The 15,320-nt window shown below is 39.0% G+C and overlaps 3 non-coding genes across 3 annotated transcripts; 2 read left to right on the forward strand and 1 right to left on the reverse strand.

Moving 5' to 3' along the window:
• The first annotated feature begins 2,033 nt into the window (after nt 1-2,033).
• TRNAR-ACG (transfer RNA arginine (anticodon ACG)) lies at nt 2,034-2,106 on the forward strand. Its single transcript has one exon. It is a non-coding gene; the product is annotated as a tRNA-Arg (tRNA).
• A 5,179-nt stretch (nt 2,107-7,285) lies between these two features.
• On the reverse strand, nt 7,286-7,368 carry TRNAL-UAA (transfer RNA leucine (anticodon UAA)). Its single transcript has one exon. It is a non-coding gene; the product is annotated as a tRNA-Leu (tRNA).
• A 7,617-nt stretch (nt 7,369-14,985) lies between these two features.
• On the forward strand, nt 14,986-15,068 carry TRNAL-CAG (transfer RNA leucine (anticodon CAG)). Its single transcript has one exon. It is a non-coding gene; the product is annotated as a tRNA-Leu (tRNA).
• Nucleotides 15,069-15,320: the final 252 nt, after the last annotated feature.

Consider the following 15,320-nt stretch of genomic DNA (forward strand, 5'->3'; position numbering starts at 1 on the left):
GGTTCCTTTCCACAAGCATGTTGTTGTTGTTAGGTATCCTTGAGTCGTTTCCAACTCATAGCGATACCATGTACAATAGACCAAACACTGCCCGACTCTGCGCCATCCTCATAATCGTTGCAGTGTTTGAGCCCATTGTTGCAACCACTACTATGTCAGTCCAGCTCGTTGACCCTCTACTTTACTAAGCATGATGTCCTTCTCCAGGGACTGGCCACTCCTGATAACATGTCCAAAGTATGTGAGACGTAGTCTTGCCATCCTTGCTTCTAATGAGCATTCTGGCTGTACTTCTTCCAAAACAGATTTGTTCGTTCTTTTGGCAGTCCACTGTATATTCAATATTCTTCACCAACACCATAATTCAAATGCATCAAGTCATAAATTCAAATGCATCAAATCTTCTTCAGTCTTCCTTACTCAAGCATAAAACCAAAATCCAAACCTGTTGCCGCCCAGTCGACTCTTATTCATAGAGCTGCCCAGTAGAGTTTCCAAAGACGCACTGGTGGATTCGAACTGTTGACACTGGTGGATTCGAACTGTTGACCTTTGAGGTAGCAGCCTGACGCTTAACCACTCTGCCAACAGAGCGTGAGTTCAAAGCAGCAGAACGTTTCAACAGGGCCGCCCTCTGCCCCGAGCCTTATGTTGATCCTCCCACCTCTTCAGTACACGCCTCTTCTCTTGTTGACTATCATTCAATACATAAACCCTATTTCAGCCCTTATATTCTGCTCTTCCCAGACCAGAGCATCTGTGAACCCCTGAGCCCAGGACCGTGATCTACAGCCTGCCACTGTCCACTCCAAGTTCCGGACTTAAGTAGTGTGCGCTCAGAATAGCCGGTTGTTCTGTGTTGAGATTGTTAAATCTGAAAGCAGCGGCAAATCCAGATGACAAAGAGAAACTGAGGAAATTTTGTTTTAAAAAATCTGGGAATAAACTTCCTCCTGCTGATAATAGAAATGCAGGTAGCTTCCTTGAAGAGTTCTCTGGTACGGTACTTTGGAAAAAAAAAAAAAAAGTCATATTGTAAGGGCTAGTGGGAGCCATAAAGGTCTACTGGTATTATAAATATCCATTAGATAGCGAGCACGCCAGAGTCTTGTAAAAATACTGTACAGAAATGAGGAAATCAAGGCAAAAAAAGGATACACAACTTGGCCAAAGCCACAGATCTACCAGGAAAGAGTCGAGATAAGGGCCATATGCATCCTGGTTGCACTGGCCTGTATACTCGGCCCCTAACTATTGCTCTTCTCCCTCCCAGAGGAGAAGGCAGCCCTCGCTTGTAAATACTTCACTATTTTCACGTGCCTATTTTTTTTTATTATTATTTTACCTACATTGACTCCTTTAATATTTACCCAGGGACAACAGATCTGCTTTAATTTTATACTTATGTCAACTCTGACCTTTAAGTTTCTAAGTGAATTTGGTTCTTAAAAAGTGTATCTTTATACATTTCTTGCCTGCGTTTTGCCTCATTTTGGGGGTGGGTGTTTTCGAACGTCTTTATCTGCTGCATCGAGTCTGAAATGATTTTCTCCTTAGTGAGTTACAGCTCTTAGGAGAGTGAGATGGAAAATATATGATTAATACCACAACAACGTATTTCATTCCACTTTAATTTTCATTGTAGCGTAATTAAAAATTACATGGATCACTAATTACTGATCCACACACAGCATCAGTATCCAATGTAAGAAACATGAAATTGTTCCAGGGACGGACAGATGAACCGACTAAACAAATTGAAATGTTGGCGAGTAGAAACAATAGATACAAACAAGCACGCACACAAAAGAAAAAAAAAAAAAAGCTTTGATGAAAGGACAGTCGCTCTATTGCATACACCGTGTTCAAAGGGTGAAATTTCCTTTTTTACGTATATTAGGGAATGTAACTCCTGTAAAATAAACAGAAAAGAAATTGGTCTGTTTTACCGGAACCCACGTGATCTTGCGCACTTCATTTCTGTCTGCATATTGGTAATGAACAGTAGAAAATCGACCTAAACCTTAGCGTGAGGGCCAGTGGCGCAATGGATAACGCGTCTGACTACGGATCAGAAGATTCTAGGTTCGACTCCTGGCTGGCTCGTTACCTTTTAATAGGTGGGGGGAAATACTCTATGTGTCTGTTGTTCTGTTTACATTTGAAAGGAATCCCAGGCAAAAGTTAAGCACCCAGGGAGGAGTGAGGACGTAAGGAAGACAGGGGAAGTGTAGCAGGTTTTGGTTGATGTCTCTTTCTACAGAAGGACCTCCTTTCTAGGTGTTCTTGAAAGAGACTCCTGACGTTTGGGGCCGAGTGGAGGGGCTTAGGAGGGAAAATAAAGGTGAAACCGGAAAAAAGTACACGAACCAGCAAAACTGTGGGTGTACGCCTATTTATCTTACAGGAGTTGATTGAACAGTGTGCTCTGTAAGGGGCGCTGGGAATGAAAAGAATGAACCCACCACGCTCTCAGATCTCGTTTGATCCACAGTCTGTTGAACTGTGAGCGGGTTAAAAGCGAGGGGAGAATAGCCCAAAGGATTTGGAGCTTCCTGAAATGAATGTTTCTCAAATTTTAGGGTGCAGGACAATCACTTGGAGGAACGGTTAAACTTAATTTTCTGGGCCCCACCCCCCAGGGACTCTACGTTGGTTCTAGGACTTCTAGCAAGTTAATTTTGGTGCTGCTATTCCACAGATCACACTTACAACTGAACTGGTGCGTTATATTTTATTACCCAATTTTACAGCTGACAGGGACAGATAACTTTCAAAGAAGAAAAGAAAAAATGAAGCATCTATATGGGGGTCAAACCCACAGTCTCAACATTAGTACCACCAAGCTTTAACCAACAAGGTAACTGACCTTCTACTCTCAAGCTGTTCTTTTGTTTGTATGTTTTGTTTTTAATTCTCTTTAATAGAAGTGTACATTTCGTCAGATTTTCTTTTTTTTTGGTGTAATTTGTTTTAGAAAGAAGTCTGTTTCCACTTCTCCCTCCAACAAAGAACTTTATATAATAAGCACACTCACATTCTTGGACCTGATGGAAAAAATTGAGGCTTATTTTGACCTACATGCTGGGACAAAAAAAAAAAAAAAAAAAACTACAGAGATTATATTGTGAAGACCAAAAATCGGTTGCCATCAAGACAATTCCCTCTGTAAAACAGAGTAGAACTACCCCATAGTGTCTCCACCAAGCAACTGGTGAATTCCAACTGCCAGCCTCTTGGTCAGCAGCCATGTGCTTAACCACTGTACCACCAGGGCTCCATATTATGAAGACAGAATATTTTCCACCTCCCCAGAATGTTCTGAAGCTGTAGCCACTATCAAATGTTTCAAAGACTTGTACTAAAAAAAAAAAAAAAAAGACAATATCTCAGTATTTTATATTGATTATATATATATTTTTCTTATATATTAAGATGACTATATTTGGGGTTAAAACATTAAAATAAACTTTACCTGTTAATTTTTATTTTTTAAATGTAGCTACTAGAAAATTTTTAATTATTTCTTATACTATATCACATCATATATCATATCATGTATTAACTCTCACATCTTGCAGTGAGTGATTTGGTGACATCAATAAAGTGGAATCAATTTGCCAGGAACAGTTCTTTTTGGCAGACTCCATGGCTGTGTCTTACTCTAAAGAATTTTTGTTTGTTTTTTACTTAAGATGTGTATTCTACTCCCAAAGCAATATTCCTAGTGTGAGAAAATAGCAAATTTCACATATTACATTTCTTCTGCTATTTTTCCTTATTCATTCAAGAGGCTGCTTGACTTGGCTGATTAAGGACCCTATCTAGTAAACAAAGGATCCTAGGTTGCAATTTGGTGAGGCTGTCATTGTAGGTCAGAATGCTCCTTAGAAGAGAGGATGGCAATACTTCATCGTATGCATTTTGGGCATGTTATCAGGAGGGCCCAGTTCTTAGGACATCGTAGTTGGTACTTAAGTGGAGGGTCATCAAACAAGAGGAAGATGCATTGACACAGTGGCTTCAGCAATGGGCTCAAGCATAACAATGATTATGAGGATGGCCCAGGACCGGGCAGCTTTTGGTTCTACTGTATATAGCGTTGCTATGAGTCAGAACTGACTAAAAAAAAAAAATTTTTTTTTTTTTTTTAGGACACTTAAAAACAGCTTACTGTAGGCTTTTGTAATTTTGAAAAGTGTTAGCCCTGGTTTTGTTGAAGACAGCTTGGGGAATTTATTCTTGATGAAACTTCTGTTATTTGATTATTTCCTGGTGTGGAAAACTGAGAAATGGCGATGTGGTTTCTGAGGGTGGCAGTGGCCCAAGTTTCTAAGGAGAAGAGAGGAAGAAAGCCTGAACTATCTGAAAAGTTGCATAAAGAAAATCACCCCCCACATGGCAGGACTGAAACACTTTAAATTTTTTCTTGAATACCAGACAATTCAGAATTTTCTTTGATGACAATCTCTTTCCCTTGTACCATGCAATGATCAATGATTTGCTTTGCAAACATTGAATATTTTGTCTTTGATCTTATTATGACTCTATAATTTAAGAACTTATGATAAAAGCTCCAGCAGTTACTGAAATAATTGCTTTGTTGTATTATTCCCACAAGTGATCTTAATTCTTCTTTGCATCCTGAAATATTCACCATGCATAGCGTCCAATAAATATTTGTGAATGGATCGATGAACATCTATTTTCTTTTCTCAAATTTCACTGAGGTCATTAGAATGGAGCTGGGCACTAGAGAAGCTGAGAAGGCTACAGGAGCTGCTAGAACCAGAAAGTACAATCTTTTTTCCTCCTGCAGTGTCTCTTCAGCACCCTCTATTGACAAAACTTCAGTGCTAGATGGCACCGGAAATAGAAAGTGTTTTAAAAACCCAGGCCCATTTTCACAAAGCAGTATAAAAGGGTGAATTCTGAGCTGAGATAAACAGCACAAATAGTTACATAATCACCAGGTTCCCAGAACAGCTCCCCCTAAACCACCTTCTTCCCACTAATAACAAAATGAAAACTGCAAAATGGGTCCCATCAATTAAGCACTTTGTAAACAGTGCTCCGAACACGTGCTCTGTCTGTAATTGACCTGTTTACGCATTCCCTGAGATTTTTCACTTCATATGTCCTGGACAGATGAAGAAAAAGAGAAAAGAAAGGAACAAAGAATAGAAGGAACACATAGAAAACAACTAGCAAGATAGTAGATTTTAATGCAAATGTCAGTAATTCATTAAATACAAATTGTTTAAACACACCAATTACAGACATAGTTTGTTGACTGGATAAAAAAGAAAGACCCAACTATATGCTGTTTACAAGAAACCAAATTTAAATATAATCATATAGTTAGGTTAAAAAGTAAAAGGGTTCAAAATTATATGCCCTCAAAACACCAATCAAAAGAAGATCGGGGAGTCTATACTAATTTCAGACAAAATAGGCTTCATGTAAAAAGACCAGACTTAATGGTCAGACAGGGACTAGAAGGACCCTAGAGATCATGGCCCCCAGACCTTCTGTTACCCCAAGACAAGAACCATTACCAAAGCCAACTCTTCAGACAGGGATTGGACTGGAATATGAGATGGAAAATGATACTGGTGAAGAACGAGCTTCTTGGATCAAGTAGACACATGAGACTATGTTGGCATCTCCTGTCTGGAGGGGAGACGAGAGGGCAGAGCGGGCCAGAAGCTACCCAAATGGACATGAGGAGAGAGAGTGGAGGAAAGAACTGTGCTATCTCTCTAACATGAAGCCACAGTAAAACATGACAGGGTGATATTAGGATATTTGATACGACCTCTCTCAAAAAATGATAAATAAGACTATCCAAGTGAAAAATTTCTTCTCTGGAAAATTCATTGTTAAGAAAACAAAAGACGAGTTATATACACTGAGATAAAATGTTTACAAAACACGTATTTGATAATGGTGATGTGTCTATGGTGATGTGTCTAGAAATATAAAGAACTCTCAAAACTCAATAATTAGAAAACAAGCTAATTAAAAATGGACGAATATTTGAACAGACATTTTACCAAAGAATATATCTGGCTGCCTAATAATGGCATAAAAAGATGCTCAACATCATTAGCCTTTAGGGAAAAGCAAAGTAAAATCACAATAAGATACTATCCACCACAGGCACTAAAATGACTAAAAATTTAAAAGATCCTTAAAAGTACCAAGTGTTGGTGAGAAACTTTAATACATTGCTGGTGGGAATGTAAGACGGTATAGCTGCTTTGGAAAACATTCTGGCAGTTTCTCATAAAATTTGTAATGCAAAAGTAATAAGTCCTACGTTAAAGCCCAGTATCACTATGAGGAAGAACAGAAAAAAAATCCTAAAAATATCAGGGGCCAAAGAATAACTCTTTACAGCCATCCCATCCAAGAATAGTCTCATCACAATCTAATTAAATACTGAATGTTTTTCTTTTGTGAAAACTCTAACCATTCCGAATAGCACCGAATAGTATTTCCTTTCACCTCCCTTTCTTCAGGAATGGTTAACTACTAGGTCCTTCTCACTAAAAGTTAAATGGAAAAGCATATTATTTGGTTATTGATAATTTTCTCTTCTTTGGAGAGCACTTAAAAAAAAAAAAGTGTTTCCTCTGACAAATTCGCCCGCACCTTGGGGATGATTCTACCTATTTGGCGCTCTTACACCGGACACTGGGTCTAAAGACGAGAGCCATCCCCATAGCTTTAATGAAGAGTTGGCCTTTTGTGAGTCCAACCCCAAAAATATATATATATATATTATTATTTTATTGAGTCCAGTTATCCAGAAATAAAAAGAGCCAGTGCTGTACCTGGAACCGGTTGCCGTCGAGTCGATTCCGACCCATAGCGAGCCAGTGCCGGAGGGACTCAATGCCTTGTGCCTGTCTGTGCCTTGGATAACCAGAAGCTTTCTGCTGCCGAAGGACTAAAATCTCACCGTTTCCTTCCTCTTGGAGCTTAATTGTCTGGAGAATTCAGTTCTCTTTAGGTAGAACATTTACTTAGGCTTTTTTGTATTTGCTACATACCTGTAGCCCAAATGCACAAAGTTAGAAATACCTTCTTAATATTGGCCCACGAGGTATTTCCGCAGAAAGGCAGTACAATATTTAATACCCAGTTGTCTTTTGGAATGTTTGGAATCATTAAATCGGTTTCCATACAAAGATTCTAGCTCCTAAAAACTAACTAACTAACCCGCTCCTAGATTTGCACTAAGAATTGTCGTCAGGTAAAATACCTGTTAAAATTGCTTTACCGGGAGTGGGGTTCGAACCCACGCGGACATACGTCCATTGGATCTTAAGTCCAACGCCTTAACCACTCGGCCATCCCGGTGACGGATAAATGCTGTGCTGTCAATTATTATCTTGTTAAAATGAATGTGTTTATTGCTAGTCCCTGGGAAATTGTGATTAGTTTTGTATCTGTGAAACCTGAGACCAGGCTTCAAAGAGCGTAAGGAAGAAGCAAATCCTTTCGATACTCCTTGGAAAGAGACTATGAAAAAGTTTATTTTCAACAAGTATTTATTAATTAGATCACTGAGTGTTAGGGAAAGACTGAACATACCCTGATTTCATGGACTTGCATTAAAATTAAGAAGATTATGACCAAAAGTCAAACAAACAGAAAACAAGATGATACAGGAATACTCTTTTTCAGACGCACCTCATTTTTTCACCCTTTATGCTCAAGAAAAGGCACTTCTTTTAGTGGGTCTGGAAATAAAAACCAAAGGGAAAACAGTAATGAGAATGGGAAAAATACAGTCAAATCACCTCATGTCTCACTCCAAACCTGGGGAATCTCACTCACCTGGTGAGGACTTCGGGTCGGGGGCCCCAGAATGGTTATATTGAGACAAGCTCCCCTTTGAGTAGGTTTGGAAAACCCTAGTGGATGCAAACGAAATTTGAATCTGTGATATTTCAACTGTTCGCAAATAAAACATATCTTTCCTGAGTCCCCACTATGTGCTGGGCACATATAAGCTACCAAGTCAGTAGAACTCTGCCGGAGACTTCAGGAATGGGATGGGGGGGGGGGTGGAATTGTTTAAAAACTCATTAAACTTGTGCCTCCTTTTTAGTCATGGGAAGGACCAGATGCAATAACTTTTCCTTCACTTTAGAGGGAATATCTCCACATGCCCCACACCACCCGACTCCTAGAAATTTCTATGAGGTGGAAGGTGCCTAAGTTTTTGTGGGATTAATTTCCCACCCTCTAGCATGCAAACATTTTACAGTAAGTCCAGAGTCATTGACACTTCTTCCTTACTAGGTCCTATCAGCATAATGTATCAATGTAATAGGCCAGTGTGACTTCTTGTGGAAGGGATAGGTGATCAAGGTCCCTGCAGACTAAATTATAACATAGGGCTGTGTGTTGGAGTAGCCCTAAGGTAGGCAATTGAAGGTGTATTGCCAGCCTTGCCAGCTGAAGGTAAACTCCTTCTGGTGGTCCATTGGAAGCAGGTATGGAGAAAAAGGCATTAGGCAGATCAATAGCTGCCTACCAGGTGCCAGGAGATGTATTAACTTGCTCAAGCAGTGAAGCCCCATCTGAAACACTAGATAACTAAGACTCCAATGGGTATTTGGGAGATTGTGTTGAAAATCTGTAAAAGGTTCTGGAATCAGAGAAGAAATTAAGTCTTAAATTAGGATTTGGAATGGAATTAATTTATAAACATCATAAAACACCCACTGAAAGTCACCAAAAGAAAATGTCCCTCTGTTATTTGGTTATCAGGGGAAAGAACTACAGTATGAGAGGGTTGTGTCATCTGAACCAGGTACACATGGAAGATCCAAGGACAACTCTCCCCAGGCTTATAACCATTCATGCAGGAAGGGTCTCACCTTTGCTGGGAATACAAAGTTTAATAGGTTCACACATGAATTTTCTTTTATTTATTTATAATTGAACTTTAGCTGAAGGTTTACAGAACAAACTAGTGTCTCATCATTAGTACACACATTGTTGTATGACATTGGTTAACAACCCTGTGACATGTTAGCACTCTCCTTTCTCAACCCTGGGTTCCCTATTACCAGCTTTCCTGTTCTCTCCTACTTGCTTTCCAGTCCCTGCCCCAGGGCAGGTGTGCCACTTTAGTCTTGTTTTGTTTCAAGGTCTGTTCAATCTTTGGCTGCAGGGTGAACCTCAGGAGTGGCCTCATTATGGAGCTCAAAGGGTGTCCAGGGGCCGTACTCTCAGGGTTTCTCCAGTGTCTCTCAGGCTAGCAAGTCTGGCTTTTCTTTTTGAGTTAGAATTTTGTTCTGCCTGTTCCTCCAGCTCTGCCCAGGATCTTCTATTGTGATCCCTGTCAGAGCAGTCAGTGATGGTAGTCAGGCACCATCTAGCTGTACTGGACTCAGTCTGGTGGAGGCTGTAGCAGATGCAGTCAATTAGTCCTTTGGACTAATCTTCCCTGTGTCTTTAATTTTCTTCATTATTTCTTGCTCCCGAAGGAGTGAGACCAGGGGAGTGTCCTAGATGGCTGCTCACAAGCTTTTAAGACCCCAGATGATACTCACCAAAGGGTAAAACATTTTATTTTTAAACTATGTTATGCCAACTAAGCTAGATGATCCCTGAGACCATGGTCCCGACAGCCCTCAGCCCAGCAATTTGGTCCCTCAGGGAATTTGGGTATGTCTAGGGAGCTACTGCGACCCTGCCTTGTACAGGCTGTGCTGTCTTCCCCAGTATTGTGTACTGTCTTACCCTTCACCAAAGTTACCACTTACCTATTGTCTATTAAGTGTTGCTCCATCCCCACCCCTCCCCACCCTCATAACCATGAAAGACTCTTTCTTTTTGTATGTAAACCTTTCCAAGAGTTTTTACAGTAGTGGTCTCATACAATATTTGTCCTTTTGTGATTGACTTACTTCACTCAGCATAATGTCCTCCAGATGCACCCATGTTATGCAATGCTTCACAGATTCATCCTTGTTCTTCAGTGTTGTGTAATACTTCACTGTGTGTATGTACCAGGGTTTGTTTACCCATTCATCTGTTGATGGGCATCTAGGTTATTTCCATCTTTTTGCTATTGTGAACAATGCTGCAATGGACATGGGTGTACATGTATTTTTCATGTGATGACTCTTATTTCTCTAGGATATATGCCTAGGGGTGGGGTTGCTGGACCATATTATATTTCTATTTCTAGCATTCTAAGGAAGCACCATAGCATTTTCCAAAATCATTGTATCATTTTTCATTCCCACCAGCAGTGCATAAGAGTTCCCATCTCCCTGCAGCCTCTCCGTTTGTTATTTTCTCTTTTATTGATTCATGCCAGTAATGCCGGGGTGAGATGCTATCTCATTGTGGTTTTGATTTGCATTTCTCTGATGCCAAAGATTGAGAAAGAGCATTTCTTAGTGTGTCTTTTGGCCACTTGAATGTCTTCTTTGGTGAAATGTCTGTTCATATCCTTTGTCCATTTTTTAATTGGATTATTTGTCTTTTTGTTGTAGAGGTGTTGGATTTTCTTGTAGATTTTAGAGATTAGATCTTTTTATTATTTGTAATAGCCAAAATTTTTTTCCCAGTCTGTAGGTTCTCTTTTTACTCGTTTGGTGAAGTCTTTTGATGAACGTGAGTGTTTAATTTTTAGAAGATCCCAGTTATCTAGCTTATCCCCTGGAGCTTGTGTGTTGTTGGTTGTGATATGTATCCTGTTAATGCCATGTGTTAGGGCCTCTAGTGTTGATCCTATTTTTTCTTCTATGAACTTCATAGTTTTTGGCTTTATATTTAGGTCTTTGATCTATTTTGAGTTAGTTTTTGTATATGGTGTGAGTTATGGGTCCTGTTTCATTTTTTTTGCAGACGGACTTCCAGTTTTTCCAGCATCATTTGTTAAAAAGACTGCCTTTTCCCCATTTGATGGACTTTGGGCCCTTCTTGAAGATCAGGTGACCATAGGTGCATGGATTTACATCTGGGTTCTCAATTCTGTCCCACTGGTCAGCGTATCTGTTGTTGTACCAGTACCAGGCTGTTTTGACTACCGTAGCTGTATAGTAGGTTCTGAGATCAGGTAGTGTGAGTCCTCCTACTTCATTCTTCTTCTTCAGTAGTGCTTTACTTATCCGGGACCTCTTCCCTTTCCATATAAAGGTAATGATAAGTTTTTCCATCTCTTTAAAGAGTGTCGTTGGTATTTGGATTGGTATTGCATTGTATTTGTAAATCGCTTTGGGTACTATTGTCATTTTCACAATGTTGAGTCTACCTATCCATGAGCATGGTATGTTTTTCCATTTATGTAGATCTCATTTGGTTTCTCGCAGTAGTGTTTTGTAGTTTTCTTTGTATAGGTCTTTTACATCCCTGGTTAGACTTATTCTCAAGTATTTTATTTTTTCAGGGGACTATTATAAATGGTATTGTTTTCTTGATTTCCTTTTCATCATTCTCTTTATTGGTGTGTAGGAATCCAGCTGATTTTTGTACTTTGATCTTATATCCTGCTACTCTGCTGACTCTTTCTATTAGTTCCAGTAGTTTTCTGATGAAGTCTTTTTTTTTTTTCTAAGTATAGTATCATATCATCCACAAATAGGGAGAGTTGAACTTCTTCATTACCGATTTGGATGCCCGTTATTTCTGTTTCTTGCCTTATTGCTCTAGCTAAGACTTCCAAAAAAAAAAGAAGTTAAATAGGAGTGGTGATAAAGGGCATCCTTGTCTTGTTCCTGTTCTCAAGGGGAATGAGAATGATATTGGCTGTTGGTTTTGCACATGTGTCCTTTGTTATGTTGAGAAATTTCCCTTCTATACACATTTTATTGAGAGTTTTTATCAGGAATAGGTGTTGGATTTTGTCAAATGCCCTTCCTGTATTGGTTGAGATGATCGTGTGATTCTTTTCTTTCCTTTTATTTATGTGGAGGATTACGTTGATTGATTTTCTAATGTTGGACCATCCTTGCATACCTGGTATAAATCCTACTTGGTCATTTTTTTTTTTTTAATATGATGCTGAATTCTATTGGCTAGAATTCTGTTGAGAATTTTTGCATCTATATTCATGAGAGATATTGGTCTGTAATTTTCTTTTTTTGTTGTGTCATTGCCTGGTTTTGGTAACAGGGTTATGCTGGCTTCATAGAATGGATTTGGAAGTACTGCTTCCTTTTCTATATTCTGAAATAGTTTGAGTAGTACTGGTGTAAGCTCTTCTCTGAATGTTTGGTAGAGTTCTCCAGTGAAGTCTTCTGGGCCAGGGCTTTTTTGGGTTGGGAGTTTTTTGTTTTTTACCTTTTTGATCTCTTCTTTTGTTATGGGTCTGTTCAGATTTTCAACATCATTTTGTGTTAGTTTGGGTAGGTAGTGTGTCTCTAGAAATTTGTCCATTTCCTCTAGGTTTTCAAATTTGTTGGAGTATAGTTTTTCATAATACTGTTTTATGATCCTTTTTATTTCAGTTGGGTCTGTTGTAATGTCCCTCATTTCATTTCTTATTTAGGTTATTTGTGTTCTCTCCTGTTTTTCTTTTGTCAGTTTGGTCAGTGGTTTGTCGATTTTGTTGATCCTTTTAAATAAGGAATTTTTGGTTTTGTTGATCCTTTCTCTATTGTTTTTCTATTCTCTATTTCACTTATTTCTATTCTGATCTTTATTATTTCCTTTCTTCTGGCACGCACATATTTCCGTTATTGACAGATGAAGCCATGATAAAGGAATGCATCACTTAGTTCCTTGGTCCATCCACCTCAGAGTTTTATCTTTGGCCTTTTACTTCATCTGTGCCAGGGATCAAAGAGGTGGCCTGAGAGATTCTTGCATTTGCCAAATATTGAGGAAAATCTACACCTGTCAGTGCTAGGATCAGAGCTGGAGTGGGAAGAGTGAGTGGTGAGTGCAAAAAAACAGCATATCAGAAAAAGGAGTTTTCTCACACAATGACATATACAAGAGTTTTCATACTATCCTCTTATTGTGATTCTTAATATTCACTATACAGTAGAATCATCTGTAGAGTTTATAGAATATAATTATCTAGAAAGTTTTTTTTTTTTTTAGAAAGTTTAAATACTAAATACGATGGGTCAAAAAATTAAGTCAGTAGAAATTTTATCTGGAAAAATATCTTTATGACTTAGAAGACAGAAAATGACCTTCAAGGAACGCTTCAAAACCACAAACAGTACAGTAAGACATTGCTATAGTTTACTTAACTCCTTGCAGTTGAGCCGATTTTGACTCATAGTGACCCTACAGGATAGAAAAGAACTCCTCCATAGGGTTTCCAAGGAGCGGCTGGTGGATTTGAACTGTTAATCTTTTGGTTAGCACCCGAGCTTTTACTACAACTTCTAACCAAAAGATCGGCAGTTCAAGTGCACCAGCGGCTCCTTGGAAACCCTATGGAGCAGTTCTACTCTGCCCTATAGGGTCGCTATGAGTGGAAATGGACTCTACCACAATGGGTTTGTATAGTTCACTTTGTCCAAATCCAAGATATGTTCAATAAAAGCCGCGAGGAAAAAGTAAATAGACAGGTGTGACAAAAGTAGAAGATACTGGAAATGTTTATGTCACAACAGCTTAATCTATACAATGTAGTAAGAAGCCAAGAAAATTAGCAAGATCTTGCAGCAAGCTCAACAGAAAATAGATAAAGAATATAGACAGATACGTGTCAAACCCAGGGTACAGAGGAATCTGGAAAGACAAAAAAAAATTTTAAACAATATTATTAGTAATCCATAAAAATGCAAAAAAAAAATGAGATAATACTCTACCTACATTGGATTGGCAGACTCGGAAGCTAGATGTATCAGTTATTGCAGGAATGGGAATATAAGAACTTTCACGTTCTGGTGGAAGTGCATACTGATGTAGCATTCTGGGGAGCAGTCTCATACTTTACTCAAGATTATTCCTACACAATGACCCAGGTAGTCTGCTCCTAGGTGTATATGCCTCACACTCCCAAATCTTACTAAAGTATAAAATAGATAGTACCATATATGCTTGTTAATGCAGCATTATTTTTAGTCTTTTAGAATCAAATTCAACACTGATACCATCATCAGACAGTAGATTGGTAAAGCGTGGTAAATGTATTATGCAACTGTAAGATGTAACAGAATAAATGTACATGTAACAATATTTATAAATCTTATGAAGCTCAAAAAGATATTTAACACAGTAATTTTTTGTAAATTAAAATATATGAGCAAAAAATACCTACATATAAAAATCGCAAACAAAATGATACTCATTAAATCTATATAAACTGGTAGGATAACGAGTTGGGGATATTGGGATAAAAAAGAAACAATGCCTGAATATAGTCATTGATATTCAGTTGGGTTTGGTGAAATGGGAGTGGTGCATAGATAGAATTTAGAGGGGATTTCTGGAAATTGGATAGGAAATGATCTAGCCCCCAAAGGAGCTGTCACACCACTTCAAGACCTTGTATGTTAAAAAAAAAAAAAAAAAAAATTTGTATGTTAGTGTATGTATGTTAAAAAAAAAAAAGTGTTAGTGCTCAGTAAATAAATGCTTCAGTCCTCCTTCCAATTTGCACAAGCCAGCCCTGCGAAGATTACAGGATAATCCTCTCAACCAACATATCTCAAAAGTACACTTCAGATCAAACAGCCCAGTTTGAGAAAGTTGTGACCTAGCCGAGACCACTCCTCATCCAGTTTATCTTCCCCTTTTGATCCCTCACCGCTTCTCCCTCCAGGAAATAATTATCCTTTCTGTATTCTCACAGCACCCCAAAACCTCAGCTGAGTTAGTGTTTGTCAGTCTGTACCCTGATTCTAACTATCCTAGCTTTCGCTCAATTTTAGAATCTGTACAGACACAGGCTGTATATACCTCGTTTCGAAAAAAAAAGAAGGGACAGTTTTTTACTGCTTTTTGCCGTAGGGCCAAAGAATAAAACAAACCAGCAGTTAAACTAAGCAAGTCAGGATGGCCGAGCGGTCTAAGGCGCTGCGTTCAGGTCGCAGTCTCCCCTGGAGGCGTGGGTTCGAATCCCACTCCTGACAGCAAAGGTTTTGTTTGGAGCCTTGGTGGAACAGAGGTAAAAGCCCTCGGCTGCTAACTGAAAGATCGGCGGTTCGAACCCACCAGCCGCACTGAGAAAGAAAAAAAAAAAAAAGCGGCAGTTCTGCTTCGGTAAAGGTTTACAGACCTGGAAACCCTATGGAGCAGTTCTATTCTGTCTTGTTAGGGGTGCTATGAGTCGGGATTGACTCCACCGCAGTGAGTTTGAATTGAAACCCGGGTGGCGCAACCCT

The sequence above is a fragment of the Elephas maximus genome, chromosome 1 (genome assembly GCF_024166365.1).
Source record: "Elephas maximus indicus isolate mEleMax1 chromosome 1, mEleMax1 primary haplotype, whole genome shotgun sequence".
Lineage (NCBI taxonomy): Eukaryota > Metazoa > Chordata > Mammalia > Proboscidea > Elephantidae > Elephas > Elephas maximus.